This window comes from Micropterus dolomieu, linkage group LG23 (genome assembly GCF_021292245.1).
Source record: "Micropterus dolomieu isolate WLL.071019.BEF.003 ecotype Adirondacks linkage group LG23, ASM2129224v1, whole genome shotgun sequence".
NCBI lineage: Eukaryota > Metazoa > Chordata > Actinopteri > Centrarchiformes > Centrarchidae > Micropterus > Micropterus dolomieu.
In genome coordinates, this window is record NC_060172.1 from 23,353,385 (window position 1) to 23,371,051 (window position 17,667).

Consider the following 17,667-nt stretch of genomic DNA (forward strand, 5'->3'; position numbering starts at 1 on the left):
ATGTATGTATGTATGTATGTATGTGTATGTATGTATGCATGTATGTATATGTATTCATGTATGTATGTATGTATGCATGTATATGTGCATTTGCACATATGTGTCCTCACCTATATGTGCAGCACTTCGTAACTTTCTATTTTTGAAGGCACTATATAAATTCAATTATTATTATTATGTTTTAACACCTAACTTCAAAACCAGATCTAATCTAAACCATAAAACCAACTGTAGGTGTAACCTAACCGCTGTCACTGGAATTATTCAGAATTGACATAGTCAAAGTGAAAGCAAAAAGTCATCATTTATAGCCTTCTCTTTAACGTACTACACACACACGCACACACACACACGTGCCAAAAGGCGTGAATCCATTACAGTGGCAAATATTTGACTTTTTTTTTCTTTTCCAGCAGGGGTTAGCTTAGCTTCAGATGTAACTGTATTCTGATGCCACGGGCCTTATTTTTTCATGGCTACTTTTAGACAATGCAAACATATATGTTCCCTCGCCGGCTTCCCTCACCCATCCAGACATGTAAATCCACCTGCCTAAGGGGTAAAGTGAGGTGAATGCTGGCAACAAAGGAGCAGGCCAAGGGAAGCAGGCTTCAGTTGCCCAGACTGCCACTCACAACAGTGATTCCATTTTAGCCGTGACACAGTGGGTGAGCAGCAGCCACTGCCTACCTGCAGTGAATTCTAATCAGCCCAGGGGTCTGTCTCCCTCCCTCCCTCCCTCCTGTACCCTGCCTTGGACTAAAGGGGCTGATGATCCTTCAAAATTAATTAGATCCTTGTAGGAGGCGGCCATTTTCTTTCACTTCCTAAAGCTCCAACAAAAAGCAAATTTTTGAATTAAACTAAATTTGGGGTGTGTGTTTTCCCTCTTCACATCTCTTTCTCTGTGCGTCTCTACCTGTTTCCTGTTTCATCACGCTGAAACTCTCTCGCTGTCTTTTCTTCCATCTGTCTGTCTCTCTGTCTGTCTGTCTGTTCCCCCTCCTCTTCCTCCCTCCCTACGAACCTTCCCCAACACCCTCCGCCTCTCTCTGGCTGCCTCCATGCTCCCAGCTCTGTGTCTGCCTCTGTGGAGTTTGCTGTCAATAAATCCCCAGAGGTCAGTTTGTCTGCTGGAAATCAGACACAATGCTTCAGACCGCCAATGCAATGCATGCTCTGCTGCTGCCGCCACAACAAAGACTGAGGAGGGGAGGAGAGTGGGGGAGAGAGAAGGGGGGTGTGGGGGGGTGAAAAAAAAAATTAAGACAGGGAGATGAGGGCTGCAACTTCACCAGCCAGACTCCAGGTTAATCAGCTGCCTGTATTAGGTGGCAAGCTCATGAAATACACTGCATCGAATTGGACATTAGTTAATCAAGGGGGTGCTCTGTGGTGGTGTGTGTGAGGAGGAGGAGTGGGGGGGGGGGGGGTAAAATGGTGAGGATGGGGGATGGGGTTGAGAACAGACATAAGAGGCGTGCTTATGAAAGGAGCAGTATCAGCCATGTGAATAACATACATCCAGAATATGCAAATACTGCTTACAACACACACTACAAGCATACATTCAAGGCCCTTGATACATTTAAATCCAGAGACAAAAGGGTCACAGGCATTGTGAAAAGCTCATGTCCATGGGCATACAACATCTCCATGAATCTGATGCAGATTTGCACTTATCAAGAGTGTTTTGTGTTACACCTAATTAATAGTAATTTATGAGTTTGTTTGAAACCTCTACTGCGTAACAATCACTGTCCAACATTGTAATTATTAATTTCAATCATCCATTTAGGCCAAGTGCATTAGCATATAAACTACCAGAAAGCATGCTCTAATAGTATGGTTTGGATGTGTGATCTAATATAATTTAGTACACAATGTAAACGTGTAGCGAGCACACTGGGAAATTTTAAGCAAATAACCTCGTGATGAAGTGTTGATGTGATGATAATTGAAGGTGTGTTTGATAAAGAAACAGTGTGTTCATTTCACTCCTCTGACAAAACAATATACAGCCGTAACTGTAATCAGTCAACATCTCAAACTATTCTGAAAAAGAAAAAGAAATTAAATCAAACCTCAGCTAATGCTATTGTGTCTTGGCTCCCTTTGATCAGCACAATTAAAAATTATTCTTTTAGGTAACTGAATATTCATCTACGCCCAACAATGTTGTGTTGGCTGATTAAATCGGAGTAATTTAGAGTGCTGGGTCTCTTATTACATTTGAGTGTTCGTCTATGACGTTGTGAAGCCATTAACAGGTAAGGTAACTAATGCACCTAAATCACACACACTTCAGGAGAAGCGGCAGAAAAACACCTCACAAGTCTCAAGATTTAATTGATTTGCCTTTATAGCAATAACTGAAAATCATCAACAAGCACACGTAGGCTGTTGACAAGTTGAGCCAACATTTTTTTTTTTATTTCTCCTTCTCTTGACTGAAATTGCACGGTGTAACATAACATCACCAATGAGATATTTATCTAAATGTCTGATGATAATTACAACATGTATGAATTACATTTTGAACCGACAATTATAACATGAAACGTCTTCCTGAACTTTGAACTTGCTGTTCACCTACAACATAGATGTAGGACTGGTGATACTTCTTTCACAACCACAGTTTCGATTTCAAGCTCAATCTAAGTAATGACAGAGTGCCAGTGTAATGTTATGGCCACTGCTCAATTGAGTAACTGTATTATGGTCATGAGTTTATGTGCATCATACTCTTAATGGACCCCTGAATTTAACTCGTTCGTTGTGTTCGTTAGTTCCACTAAAATGTCTCAAATAGCACAGTAGATCAATGTGATAAAACATTCAGTCCAACAAGCCATTCAAATGTGACAGGATGTGCGGCTTTCAAATAAATTACTCAAGCAAGCAAATAACAACACGCACTACAAGTAGTGTAAAGGACAGTTAAAGTCTTTTTTTGACAGGACAGCTTGTTCAACTTCGTCATTTTCTGTCAAAAACACACCCACTACCACCCGTTATCCATAGCAGATCCTTTGTCCACTTACAGATGGGAGGATAATCTAATTCTAATATACTTTTTTTCAACACAATATCTACAAAAACATTCACAAATTCATGCTATCAGTAAACATCCCATGCTGTGTTTTATGAACTTTCCTAAAAGAGCACAGAGGGAGAAAAGCCACTGTTGGCTTATGGCCATTACAATTATGAAGACAGTATCTCTCTCATTTTGGTGGTGGAAAGGACGCTTTAAAGAAATCTCTCAGACTTGGCAAATGGCTGTGCTTTTGTTAATGAGCATTTGACCAAAAAGAACCATCTGACTACTCATATGATAGTCTCCAAAACACCTTTAACCCCCGAAGCAGATAATGCTAAATTCAAGAGTTATCATTTAGGCACAAGTGTCCACAGCAACTGCCTCTCTACAGCTACTACACACGTCGAGGACATTTTGCCTCTCCAAAAAAAGGGCCTCACGGGCCATTAAGAGATCTTCATGAACCCACAAAGATGCTCATATAGGACTTCTCTGTCTATTACCAGAGTATCATGATAAAGGGTAGCTAATTAATTCTCTTTGGCAAGAAATATCATACAAACTACTCATATGTCTCTATGCCTGGATGGTACGTAAGCAAGCAAGATCTCAACAAGTGGACTGCGTAGTATAGAGGGCCTGTAGCACCTTTATATCTCTGAAAGAAAACAAAGTATCTCTTGATTTTATGTCCTTGGGAGATAAACCAGGAAAAAGATGCTTTGTGCTGAATTATGAGAGGATAGTGTAAGACCTCTGTTAACAAGCATGCAGCTCCTACACTGTAAGGAGCTCTGCCTGTGTATACTATGTTTGTCACTAGAGAGACCAAACAGAATGAAGCCACACTCTTACACATACAGTATTTAGAGGTAGTTCAGGAAACAAAACCAGAAATGGTGCTCTTGCATAAGGTTTCATATACAACTCTCCCTGGGTAAAAATAAGGGTGCTCTTACACACAAATGTGGTCAAACAGCATAGTGTCTCAAATTACTGAATTGTGGTAAGGTGGTTATGATATTCATTCAGATGTAATGGTTATATACTGTAGGTGATGATACTTGGGATCTTAATTACATTCAAATGTGATATTTTGAGTTATTAAAAAAAAAAGATTTAACAACGAACCATTTCCTTAATCATTTCGCCATATTTCAATGTGAATGACTAGTGACCTCAGAAGTTCTGTACCATGTGTTTCACCAACAGCTGCACGAGGGTGCACGAGCCAGTGCCGAGGTGGTCCAGCACAAAGCTGAACTTTCACAAATGCATGAGGGTGCTTTAAGCAGTTCAGCACAACCCTGCACTTTCTGCTAGCTGGCCTGTGCTTCAAGGGTCAGCAAGCTAGCCTCTCTCCAAGAATCTGGCAAGCTCAACACTTGCCATTTAAAAGGGTTCACCAGTTTATTAAAATGACGCGCTGCAAAACTGTTAACATGCTGCATATTAACAACATGGACACGAAGGAAACGGTGAAAATGGACTTTGCAGAAATGTTTTATGATGTTACATATTTCTTCAACCTTCGGGCTGAGCTAAAACTGAGTCATTATTCAGGTAAACTAACGATATCTGTCTTCAACTACAGATTTAGTTCACTGAATTAGATATTAAATTCAGATGACTTAATAAAAATATTCTGTGCTTATTTGGAGCCTTATCCATGTTAGCACTTTTTAGTGTATTTATAGTTTGGCAAGCTGTTGTGCTGTAATTACAGATTATATATGTCTCATCAGCTCATTTGACATATGACCCATCTAAAAGTGTAATGCTGACACACTGAAACACAGTCAACCACGAGTGCCCTATACACACTTTCACCAAGTACTGGCACCTCTGGTCCAGTAGTCTACAGGCTAGGTGAGATAGTTACATATAATGACTTAAACATACCACAGTATAGTTTGAAATTAACAAAGGTTGGCACAGTGATAAGATTTTCTGTTAATCCATTGGGGAGGGAGTGTAATCTAACCACATTAGGGAACTTTATCCATAAAATACTGTGTTGCAAGACACATTTGTTATGAAAGCCAACTACAGAATTTCACAAGAAATGAGAGAAATCTCAAGATTCGCCCCCTTTCAGAAACAAATGTCAATGGCATTCTAGTAAAGACAAACTCAAAAAGAAGTATGAAGAAATTTGAGCTGAATGACGAAGCTGTTTTAATAAGAAGTCATCTATAGATAGTATCAGCTAACATGTATTAACAGGTGGAGTCATTTTGCAAAACCAACTCTATCTAAACCGCCACTGTTTACACACATCTTTAGAGAAAACTATACATTTACTAACTCTAACCAACACTGGACCTAAAAACTGATAACAAGAGGTGGACAAAGTTACAATCATTTATGTAAACTCCAACTTATAATATGTAACACTGCATTTGAGCTTCATGTGAGCCACATTCATCAATACTGAATCAGCCAGAGCATTCATTATGCGTTGGTGTAATACTTGCATCAGAAAAACAGTAGAATGGTATGTCAAAATGTTAACCAACATTTTCAACATGACACTCCGGTAAATTACTTTTTTAAAATTTTTATTTGAGGCTGTGCTTTGTGCTTCGTTGTGTGAAATTCTGTTGTAAATTAGTTTTGCAAGCACGTTTTCTTGTAACCTCTTTTTATCAACCACCAAGCTTAGGAATGACTGCAGGGAAAGTCTATGTTACAGCCACCAGTTGGTGTGGCTATACTAGTTGTATAGCACATTAGTTCACATAACCACGTATTATCACTGATCACATATTATACCTTTCTCTGTTGCAAAGATGGAACAGAAGAAGCTACTACATGCTCTACGTGCATTTTTAGCAATTCATACACTCCCTATTTAGGTAGTCTTCTCTGATCTGTTCTATGTACAGAAAGCAGAGTCTCTCACAGCACAAAGCTTAGAGATAACATGACCCCCTTATGATAATCATCTGGCCTCTTGGCCTCACTAATGCACACGAGTTGTTGGTCAGTGTGTTCTGTTTAAATGTCGCAGAATTATTATCTTTTATGGTAACAATCTATAGCTCATAAGCTCTAGGGTGTAATCTAAGCTCATCAGCTGTTTCTGGTAACATTACTATAAAAATCATGCCACATTGCTGTGAGTATTTTCAGGTCCTATTATAAATGTGCTACTTCTAAGTCATTTGTAGTGTCATGGGTAGACAGAGAGGATGGTTTACGCTTTCTTTTGATGAAGATTTTGCACTCATCTTTATGCAACAGAGGGTTTTATGATAAGTAAATCTAATAGCATACCTTTAATGACTAGGTCCTGTTACCTCTGTGAATGTGTTTGTATGTGTGTTAGCCCAGTGACCTACCCAGGGTGTTGCCCTACCTTGCTCTAAATGCATGTTGGGATACGCTGAACTGACCCTGAACAGGCATAAGAATGGCAAAGGACTGAGTGAATGAAATAATGTTGACATACTAGCCAGCAGCAGAGCCTACTGCAGTCAAAGGCCATGAAAGACATTTTGTCTAAGCTGCATTCATGTCGGTTCACCTATTCATAGAAATTGTAAAAGAAAACCAAGCTTAATGTTAGTTTACATAGCAGCTGCTGCGATGTATTTTATTCTAACTTCTCTATTAAGTAAAAAACACTCTGCCACTGCTGACAACTATTACACTGGTGTTCGAACCGCAGAAACATCTCATGGAGCCTGACACATGGACTGCATCTGTTCTGAAAATGTAATGCAGGTGTTACAAGAGTTGATGCTACCAGAATGATCACACTGAGCTTTTTCTTTATCATTTATAAATGTCAAACAAGCCCAGCAACTTTGATTAAACTAGAAATTTGTTCTGGCATTTGTTTGTTGTTGAACAGGTTACACATGCTTTTACTTTATCACGTGGACCAACTGCTGTAAACCAGTGTAAGAAGATAAAACATTCATTTCCTAGTTGTTAGCCAAATCCAAATTAATAATGATTTCAAGCTTCTTGAAGGAGTCTATTTTGAAATCTGTCTCTATCAAGGTCATTTTCAGGGCAATAAACAATGTAGACAGTATCAGAGCAGGTATTCCTTTCATTTTCATGATAAAAAATTAAAATTCAGAAAGAAAATTCTTTGACAAGAAATTTTCTTTCAAAAGACAAAATGTCTGACAGTGATTTCCTGCAGCTGCATATCAGAAAAAAAAGACTCAAAAAATAAAATAAATTACAGCTTTAGATTCTGTGGAAATACTTTACCTTTCCAACAATCTTCATTTTGTGATAAAACCGAAACACAAATACTATTGTGTAAATAATTCCCCCTAAGTTTACCCATTGCACAGTGCATACCGATGTACCTTGAGAAAGACTGTGCACAACATTTTGGCTGCTGTGAGTGCTGTTTACTGGCACGAGGCTTAAAAAGTCTTTCTGTAGCCAAGATAGAAGCAGAGAATACACAGAACTCATTCTCTGTAAAATAGTTTAAAAAGTTACTGAGGACCCTGTTACTTTTTTATTGTCTTAAAACCTCTTTAGATACCTTTGCCCTTCAACTAGGCTGTGATCTCACCATGACTTGTAGAAAACCATATGGGTAGCAGGGTGAACTGAGGACACACATGCACCTGGCAAACATACAACTTTGCTATTAGAATCCAGGATACATTTTTCACATGAGTTGAATGCCTGGGCCTGCCGTGTGTTTACAGACACGTTTAAATGCTTGTTTCTGTCATGCTGTCAGGGTTATATAGGATTCCAGCATACATATAAAAACAAGTTGCAGTTTTCATTTAGATTTTTACCAGCACAAATCTTTTGTACTTGTTGTAAAATGACAAACAGCTGACTTTGAAAGCTTCAAACCAGCAGTGCAAACGTAAAGAAGCATGAATCAAGAGTCTGTTAGTAATTTTTGCAAAGGTAAGGGAAACACACAGTCCCATCCAAAACTGTATTGTGTTTGTACTGTATATACTGTATGTATAAAACAACAACAGTATATATAGAGAGATCATTTTAAAAAACTGACAGTTGAAAATGGATGGATTTTAATTTAAATAAAACAGATCTTTAACATCATGAAAACATTTTCAACCATTATAATAACAATACTATACAGTCTATTTGTTCTTGTGCTGTATAGAGTGTATTTGTAAACATTAAAGTCACAACAGGCTTATCCTGGGGGCAACACTTATATTCATTTTATATTCATTTATATATTTTCGAAATATGAAATATGAAACACACCATCCTAAAACAATGCCGAAATTACCATTAAGCTATCTGAGAACTGAGGATATTAACTGCGTTTCGAAAACTTTATACATTTTTAGAACGGAACAAAAGCTTCCTGACAACAGCATGGCACATTCGCAAATACTTATTCAGTCTCAATGTGTGCTTTCATTACGCATTCCTGTGATACTTGCAGGGAGGGGAGATTCCAAAACAAAAGTCCTTTGAAAACTGAAAAACATGCCTTAAAAGTTTTCTACATGCTGCATGCTCTGAAAGTCATTGGGGTTTTTAGTGAAATTCAGTTTTATAGAAGTCTTTTTCATGCTCAGTCTTTTAGATTCTGCAATGTAATAAGAGGGGGAGTATCTCAAAAATTCCTGCTCAATCAATTGATAAATTGAACCAGTCTACACAAATGTGAAGTATACCTGTCATGAAAGTCTTCTTTAAGCGCTATAATGTGTTGTTGCAAAATATAAACCTAGTTTGTTCCATAATATTTTAATATTTTTATCCTGGCAAAATGGTCACCTCAACAATAAACAAGATATGTGTTGCCTCCCCCTTAAACAAGGCATATTATTTTCCATCCTTTCCTTATAGCTGGAAGGAAATCACCATACCTCATCGTAACAGCATTCAGTGTTGCATAATACAGCTTAAATGGAAATTCTCTCCTTAATTAAAAAGGCAAACTGTACAGATTCTCAATAGGTTTTGCAATTATGTTATTAGGATTTTCAAGAGTAAAAAGAATAATAATATCATGTGAAGAGAAGCATGTTATGTGTGAAAAAGGTGCTTTGTGGGTAGAAGGATCCAAGCCAGTTAGCCAGGAGGCAGCTAACCTGCCAATAATTCCTAGTTTGCAACAAATCCATTTATGCTAACAATCCACCCAGGTAGAGTTAGCCAGGAGTCACTAATTTGGTGATATTTTACTATGATCGATAGATATGAAGAAAATAAATAAGTATGACATGTTTGATATAATGTGAGAGTTCCTAGAGGTGTCTCAGTTTTTAAGGTTGCCATGGTAACTGGGGACTCAAATGTAGTATTAAATTTGCGATTGCTGTAAAACAGCAGTGTTGGTGAGCAACTTTATGTGTTAGTCCTACACAAAACCAAATCATTCAGCTTAAAGTCTATTAAAGGCTTAAAGGCTATTCTGTAGTTAATTATAAGACTTACCATTAACTTTAAGATGTGCACCTGAAAACAGTCTCAGTTGGCAATCACATCAAAGATTAGTTTTGCTCCATGAGGGAATATTCTTCTAACGAGTATTATACAGGAACAAAAAGGGGGGGAAAGGATAAACACTGTCTGAGACAAAAAGGCCAAGCAGTTAACAAGCACTGTGACATTCTGGATGCAATCCACAAAGTGCCTCGTTATATCGATGGATCTCTACTGCATTCCCAAAATGGCTGCCAAATATGTTCAACTGGGGTAGACAAAGTGCCAGGATGGACTCAAGTGCATATTTTTAAGTCAATTGTCTATGGTAAAATGCCCTACTTGGAATTATATATCATAATACTAATTTTACTTCATCTTGCTCAATGCAAAGATTTATTATAAGATAGATGATTTTATAATGAAAATGCCAAAAGTGCATTTGTTTAAATTTGCGACCAAATTTACACGTTCTACATTTTAATTTTACGTTAAAATAAAATAAATATTTTACTAAGCAGCATACATTGGAAAATAAACAGCATGATTCAGTGGACTGAGGTGAATTCCACCCATCACCAATATTACATCCTCTCCCCACCTCTCCCGTCCTTTCCACTACATATTGGCCAACAAACCACCAAAGACTAAAAATCTTTTCAACAAAATATATATTTATACAGAATATTGAACATATATTTATACATTTAGTTATGTAGGTTATGGGCCACCAGGATTACCTGGTAAAAGCCTGGAGAAGATGGCTGGATGGTGTGGGAATAACAACCAGAAATGTGGCATTGCGGAGGCTTCAGAGAGATATCTCTATCTTGTCTGTTTGGCCAGCAGTGCCTTTGCTGTGCTTAAAAATTATTTGGAATACTGACCTGCCATCTGTGTGCATGTACAGTACAAGATGATTGTTTTTCTTGTTATATGTCTCTTCCAAAAGAATCACTCATTACATTAGTACAGCATGGTATCCTTACACATTTTCACTTGAGTAAACCCAAATAATCAGGTGGGAGAAAATGTGCGAAAGATATCAGCAATCAGTTTGTTGGTCAATAATAACTAGCTGAATGTGAAGAGAGGGTGACAAGCTGCAGAGGACGAGTGAAGGATGGTGAAGCCAAAAAAAAATTGGGATTGATTGCTAAGTGTGGATAAGCTGAACACCTCTCTCGCCGCTTTGCCTTCTTCTGAGAAGGTCTACAGTTAATCTGCTGGGTCTCCTTCATATAATAATGAGTTTCCTTGGTCTGCAGACATGCTCTTAAATATTCATTAGTCATGGGTGGGTTTTAGCCGTGACACAGAAAGCGGGCAAATGGCAATGGCTCAAACACTGTGAATATTAATGTACATGTGGAATATATACATATAAATAGTCATTAGTGACTTAACTGAGATGAAACTGGGCACCTGATACTCTGGACTACAAACACTCTCAAGGCACATAATGGCTGTCTCTCTTTCAGCAGCTACTGTACACCTCTGTGCTGATAAAATGAGAGTTTCTGACATCAAGCCGTGGTGAGAGCTCACTTACACACAAGACAAGTACCCTCCAGTTCATCAAACAATAAAATGTCCAAAAATCCACGGTATTAAGTTTATGTAGAGTTTCTGGTCAGATGGAGAGCATTCCATCCACTGTACTCCTAGTGACAATATAAATTTCACTTTACTCACCCACAAGCAGCCTGTCAATCAATATATTCCAGTTCATTGGACAGATATATAATTATGCCCAGCTGAAATCTTACATCAGAGTGAAATGTTGCATTTCTGCTACACCGGGCTGCACGCTCAGCTCTCTGGTCTCCAAATGTGTCCATTCAGAAAACAAATCATCCAGTGCAGCCATCAATTACATAACCAAGCCTATAGGATTGCAGCCCATTTTACGTTGTGTGGAAACATATTCTGAATGAAAGCGGGGGAGAGGAAGTGATCACAACAGAAGTGCAAAGGGATGCACAGTTATGTGGTTAAAAAAAAAAACCCACACACACAGCCAGGTGCACACATCCACAGACCATGTCTGCGCTGGAGGAAGCTGGACGCAGCAGCGCTCTCGTGGAGCCTCCTCTGTGTCAAACCCGGGACTGGCACTCTTGTTTGTGTCTACTCGCATCTTCACACGGCAAACAGCCTCAGTGACCACACCAGAACCCACCTCTGACATGACTAATGTGCTGACGCAAAGCTGTATACCTGCGCACAACTTCTGTGCTATAGGCGAGCCTGTGCCTATTCATCCGACACAGAACGTGTTGTACTGTAGAAACTAACAGTGGCGCTTCTGACAGACACAAGAACGTAATGTATTACTCTCTTTATCTGACAGCCCAGCGCTTTGGGACAACACGCGCGCGCGCGCGCGCACATGATCGCGCACAAATAGATGGAGCTCCGACGAATAAGACTGACATGTTGCTCCGGCTCAACTCCCCATGGCCCTTTCACTGAATTTGGGAGAGTTGTCGCTCCATTTATATTTACATTCCGCCAATACTGAGCATATACACAGATTTTTAACTTTCTCCAAGAGGTGAAGTGCCTCTGTGCTGCCATCCGATAAGCAAGAGCAAAGGAATCACGAGTTGTCCATGAATATTTTGCAACAAAATGTCTCAAACGGCACGCAGGAAGCGTCTCTTGCAACTTTAATTACACCAGAGCATGGCCCCAGATCTAGGCCAGCCTTTGCCAAAAAACATCCTCACATCGCAAACATTTTCAGACACTGTAGGCTGCGAGTAAAGCGGATTGCGACAATTAAAGTGACCATTCATTTTTTAGAGAAACACAAAATCCAGATCCAGAGTCCCACTGGATCTAGTTCTGATTTATGTCAGAAACTGAACCTGCACTATTGTTTTACTTTCACACAATATTAGCCAGCCTCCCTCTGCCCGCTTAACATATTTTAATGTAACCCCATCTCATAAACGCCACGCCGTATTGATATTAATTCATAAAAAATGTAGGCTAGACATCTGTCTGAGTATAAGCGCCATATGAGCCGCTGCTATAATGGTGTTATTCAGACATCGGAACCATTTTCCCGGCAAGTTAAACAAATTGAAACGTATTTAAGGCATACATTTCTAGTGAGGCTATATTTTAGTGGTTAATAAGGAAACGCGTTTCCTCTGATTCAAATGACTGACCTAAAAGCCAAATGCGCACGTCGGCTGCCACAGTTGTTCCGGGCTCACAGTGTGTAAAATGTGAACAAGCAGCCTGCGAGGATCGCGGAGGCTTTGGCTGATTGTGAGAAACAGACCTGTGAACACAGTTTGAGCCAAAGTATTGTACTTAAGTGTCCCCTTCCCGGCTCAGGGGCAAATCCGAAAGAGAAGGGCTAAAGGTAAAGGGGGCATGCTGAGAATAATGACAGATGGGAAACTTGCGTCATGCCAGGGCAGCGCGTTTTTCTAGTCGAATATAAACGGACAACAAAACCCCCCTGGCTGCCAAAACTGAGCTCCCTAACATGAGGGGCTCGTTGCACTTCATCTTGTACGCTGCCGTCACATTTATTGGATGTCTGTGATCCTCTAAAGAATGAAGTTTCCGATTATGTAGAGCGTAATATTTGGTTGGTAAAGCCAGCCACAACTACGTGGAAGTCAGTGGTAGGCTATTTCATGCATATCACCCTACAGACAACGAGCATGTTTTAATCTCTTGTATAGGAAATTCCTCTTATTTCTCCCCTGTAATAATAGTGGTATACATATTGTAAAGACCCATCCCTTTTCCTACTTTTCTCAATTTCTTACCTGCACTTCGAAGCTCGTTCAAAAAGTGGCGATAGCGTTTCCACGGCTCCCCCTGTTTTCCCCCGATGAAGCGCGTATAGTTTGCTTTTTTTAATATGTTCCTTTACTTTGTTTCATTTCTCACTTCCATCTTCTTTTCATCTCATCAATAAACACACGCTGCAGCCTACCTTCATAGAGCAGCTCGGTTCAAGTGTGCCCTCCCATTTTTTAACTATACATCGAGCACTTTGAAGGGTGGTGGAGGGGGTGGGGGGAGGGGGGCAAGCAGGCAGGCAGGCACGCCTTTTCACTTAAAGCTGCTATTGGAAGAACGGTGCACTGTCTTGGGTTGGATCAGAAATCTGTCAACATTGTTGTGCCCCAATCGCAGGGAGCACAGTGGGACGGTGAAACAGGCTCCATTATGGCTCTCTGGAAGTGGTGGGAGTTATAGTAATAGTAGTTGTAGTAGTAGTGTTCCTCCTACTCGAGGTGTTTAAGTTTGCCCCTGCCTGAGCAGCATCACGGCAGTTTTATAAATGGAAGCCATGGTGCGTAACGAAACCTGTAAAAAGATGAGGTTTAAAACAGGTTAGCTGTGGTGCTGCACCCCAGCAAGAGCGTCCACTTTACCCATAAATCCCACCTTTTCGCTTTTTTATTTAATTTATACTTTGCTCTTATTGTGCGGGCTCCAATGTCTGCTGTTCAAAATACCAGCGTTCACAATTGTGAATGAACTCAAATCTATCCCCAGTCTGGATCAAAAGGACTGGGGAATTGTCAGTTATGTGTCCATCATGCGTCTGAACTTTGCATTGGACGCCGCCTCTGCCAGTACAGTGAGCCAGCTGCGCCGCCGCCTCTCATTGGACAGCGTCGCCGTCGATCATCTCCGGTACCAACAAGCTAGATTGTCTGCCGTGTCTTCTACTTTCTACGCATTTCTATTTTCTCATTTATTTATTTTTTAACGTCCCGAGCTGACCTCGAGTTAGCGAGCAGGGGAAAAAAATCGTGTCGGTTCAGCTGGCCAATCAGATTTAGTAGAGTGATTGCTTTTTTCTCTTGTTGTTGTTGATTTTTTTGTGTCATTATCCAACGCCTTGAGATGTATTCTAGCTGGCATAGAATAAAGCAGTAATGGGTCATGTGGGATCCCCCGCACCCACCGCCTTCATGCCCCCTCCCTGTCTAGACAGTGACAGGTGTGCGTGTGTGCGTACACGCTTGTCTGTAGTTCAGATCAGAATAATGAACCATGCTGAGGCTACTGTCTAATAGATACTTTCAATATATTATTTATGTGTGTGATTCATGTGTAGTATACAGGGAGGAGGGTGTTCAGTGTAAGCTGCTCTGCATCTTGAAAGACAAGCTTTTACTGACAAAGAGGTCAACTAAGGTTATGCTCGATCAGCCGTCTCATAAACTGTCCTGCCTCCTGAGCTGCTGCGCCTCAAGGGTGCGAAAAAAAAACTTCTCTTTTGGTTTTTTTTTTGAAAAGCTGCACTCTTGAACTTTGCTTTCACAGCCCTCCAGCTGTACATGGGAGACAGAGGTGTCACTTCAGACAATCGCCATCTCTCAAGCTGGGTAGGCTCCATACGGATATTGTTGTGTGAGCACCGTGGTGAGCACCCAGGGCACTCAGTTGACTGTGCGCGCCATCTGCAGGACTGGGATGTGGATTAATACCGAGGGTTCAACGGAGGACACCCTTCCGTCACTGCTTTGACCTACATTAACCAGGAACACCGTAGGGACACCGCCACCGGCCTTAATGCGTTGCTTTGCAATCCGACAATGAAGCACGCCTCAGAAATGCTTTTAATATTCATTAAAAGTCAGAATTATGTCACTTTAGGATCATATGCTGAACGAGCAGATCCGTGTGGCGCACGCCTTCACGGAAAAGTGTTTTAGATATCTGGCTTGATTAACATGGCTCAACCGGTAGCACGTGCAGGGAGGATTCAACGTAGAGAACATTTTGTTTTAGCGGAGGCACTAAGTGCCCTGCATGTTTAACTGGACTTGCCCTTTATTGTTGCCACCATGAGAAAAAAAATGTAATCTAAAATATGTTTAATTTTATTTTTGCAGAACAGATAGGCCTACAAAAACATGAGATATTCACTGGATAGAGTAATGGTACACCAATTATTTTGCTTATGTTACTACATGTGTTTTTATTTAAAAATGTAGTGCAATAAAAATAAACATATAATACAAATGGCAATAAAATTATACACCAATTTCCCCTAACTGTACCATATTAATAACAAATGAAATAATATGAAAAAATGTAGCAACAACAAAAAAATTAAAAAGTGACTGAAAATATACCTGATGTGCTTCATATTAATCAATTTAAACCTTTAAGCTCCTCAGGTAGCTTCCATATCTTAGAACCTCTATCACAGATAATAAATTAACAATAATAATATATAATAATAATTGGAAGGGGGGGGCTTTCGTTGGGAAGGCCTCCCTGAGGATTATCACCAGCTTGGAATTGTGCCGCAATTTCTCATTTTCAAGACGATAAAACTGATTTAATAAAAATAAAAAGATGTTTTTAAATGAAAAAAAAAAGGTCTCAACAGCACAACAGTGAAGGTCTTAGTCAAGTATGAATCAGAGGCTCATAAAGGTAAAGGACCAACAGATAATCAAATTCTCAATTATAAACCTGGACAGCAGTCAACCTGTAACAAAAAACTGTAACGTATTTGTATTTGAAATCCTTACATTTTTTTTCTCTTCATCAGTTAAGTCGAGCACAAAATGTCAGCTTAAAGAAAACCTGCTGCTGGATCTGTGAAGTATGTATATATATATATATATATATATACATATACATAATATACAAACATATATATACACACATACATATACATATATACATACATATATACACATATATACACATATATATACATATATACATATACATATATACACACATACATACATACATATACACATATACATATACACACATATATATACATATATGTACATGTATGTATATACACACACACACACACACACACACACATATTTATATAAACGTGTATATACATACATATGTATATATATATATATGTATATACACACACACATATATATATACACACACGTATATATACATATATATACACACACATACAGCTTTTATTTTGTGTTTTCATTACAATTGAATTCCTCATTAATTTCCCCCACTAATAAATACAATAGTAATAATTTATACAGTAAAAAGCTGCATAAAGGAAGTAATACAAATACAATACAAATTCAGTTTTGATTTGACTAAACCTCAACTTTACCTTTTGCAAACCCTTGACATTACATGTAAAAGACAGTTTATTTTTCTGTTGTAAAACAGGAACATAATGTAATTTCACATTGGCAGGTCCAGTTATGTTTCACTCAGCTTTAAATGTAACCAACAGAGGGCAGCAATAGGACTTCTCTTTATGTACGTTTATTTATTTATTTGCTTATCTATTCATTCATTCATTTATTCTGCTTCTGTGCAGTGCTCCCCTTTCTAAATACAGCTTTAGACTTTTCCTCATTCATCAATGACCTCTGGTGGTACGGAGGTGTCTAGTATTTCATAATAAAATGTAGTTAGATGCTAATGTCGTTGTAAACATTGGTTCCTAAGCCAAATTTATCAACACACACAAACAAACAGGTTTTACTCTAAAGCCCGGCTGTTCTACTATCTTGTTTGGGGGGGCATTTTCAGAAAACTAGGGCCCGGGGGCCAGACATTTCCCTGAGATATTATTCTTTCTCAAAACTTTGCTCCATTGCAAAAGTAGCCAAATAATAATATAAAGTAGGAAATCTTAGCTAATTAGGTCAAGTGCTTAATTTTATTTTGTTTGCTGTGATATAGTCCCAAAAGTAAATGATATCAGGGTTAGATGTCATGTTGGGCATATAATCTCTAACAAAGCTACTCAAAGCTATCTCAGCATTTCCTTTCTTGCTTCCCCTCTACTTCTACATCAGTTGGCCTGCACCACATCACACCACATTGACTGGGCAATGACAGGGAAGGCCGCTTCATATGAAGTGTGGCAATCTGCATACAGTGATGCAAATGCTCATTTGTCAAAGAGGCACAAGTCATTCGTTTTTATGATGTTCATGTGAGAGAAGCTGGAGTCGCACGCCACAACAGCAGCCTGCAAAGGAGAGATTTCATCATCAATAATGCATGTTTGTGATTGGCGATTACTGACAGCACAGGAGTGCTCTACTGGTTTGAAGGATTTATTGTGGAAAAAATGTCTGTTTTTCATGCAGTTTTTTTCTTCAGGTTTTAAATTGTATGTATTTGTAAATAGAACTGATCTGCAGCTGGTGTGACCAGATTGGTGGGGCAGAGTTGGCCTGCGGGCCGAGAGAAGAATAGGCCTGTTCTAA

General features: G+C 39.2%; 1 protein-coding gene across 3 annotated transcripts in view; it reads right to left on the reverse strand.

Annotated features, from left to right (window-relative positions):
• Positions 1-13,442, reverse strand: part of zbtb20 (zinc finger and BTB domain containing 20) — a 24,171-nt gene extending 10,729 nt beyond the window's left edge. For 2 of the 3 annotated variants that reach the window (XM_046040944.1, XM_046040942.1), the window contains exon 1: positions 13,240-13,402. The gene's annotated coding sequence lies outside the window, so the exon portion shown is untranslated. The other variant, XM_046040945.1, reaches the window with a different exon arrangement.
• Positions 13,443-17,667: the final 4,225 nt, after the last annotated feature.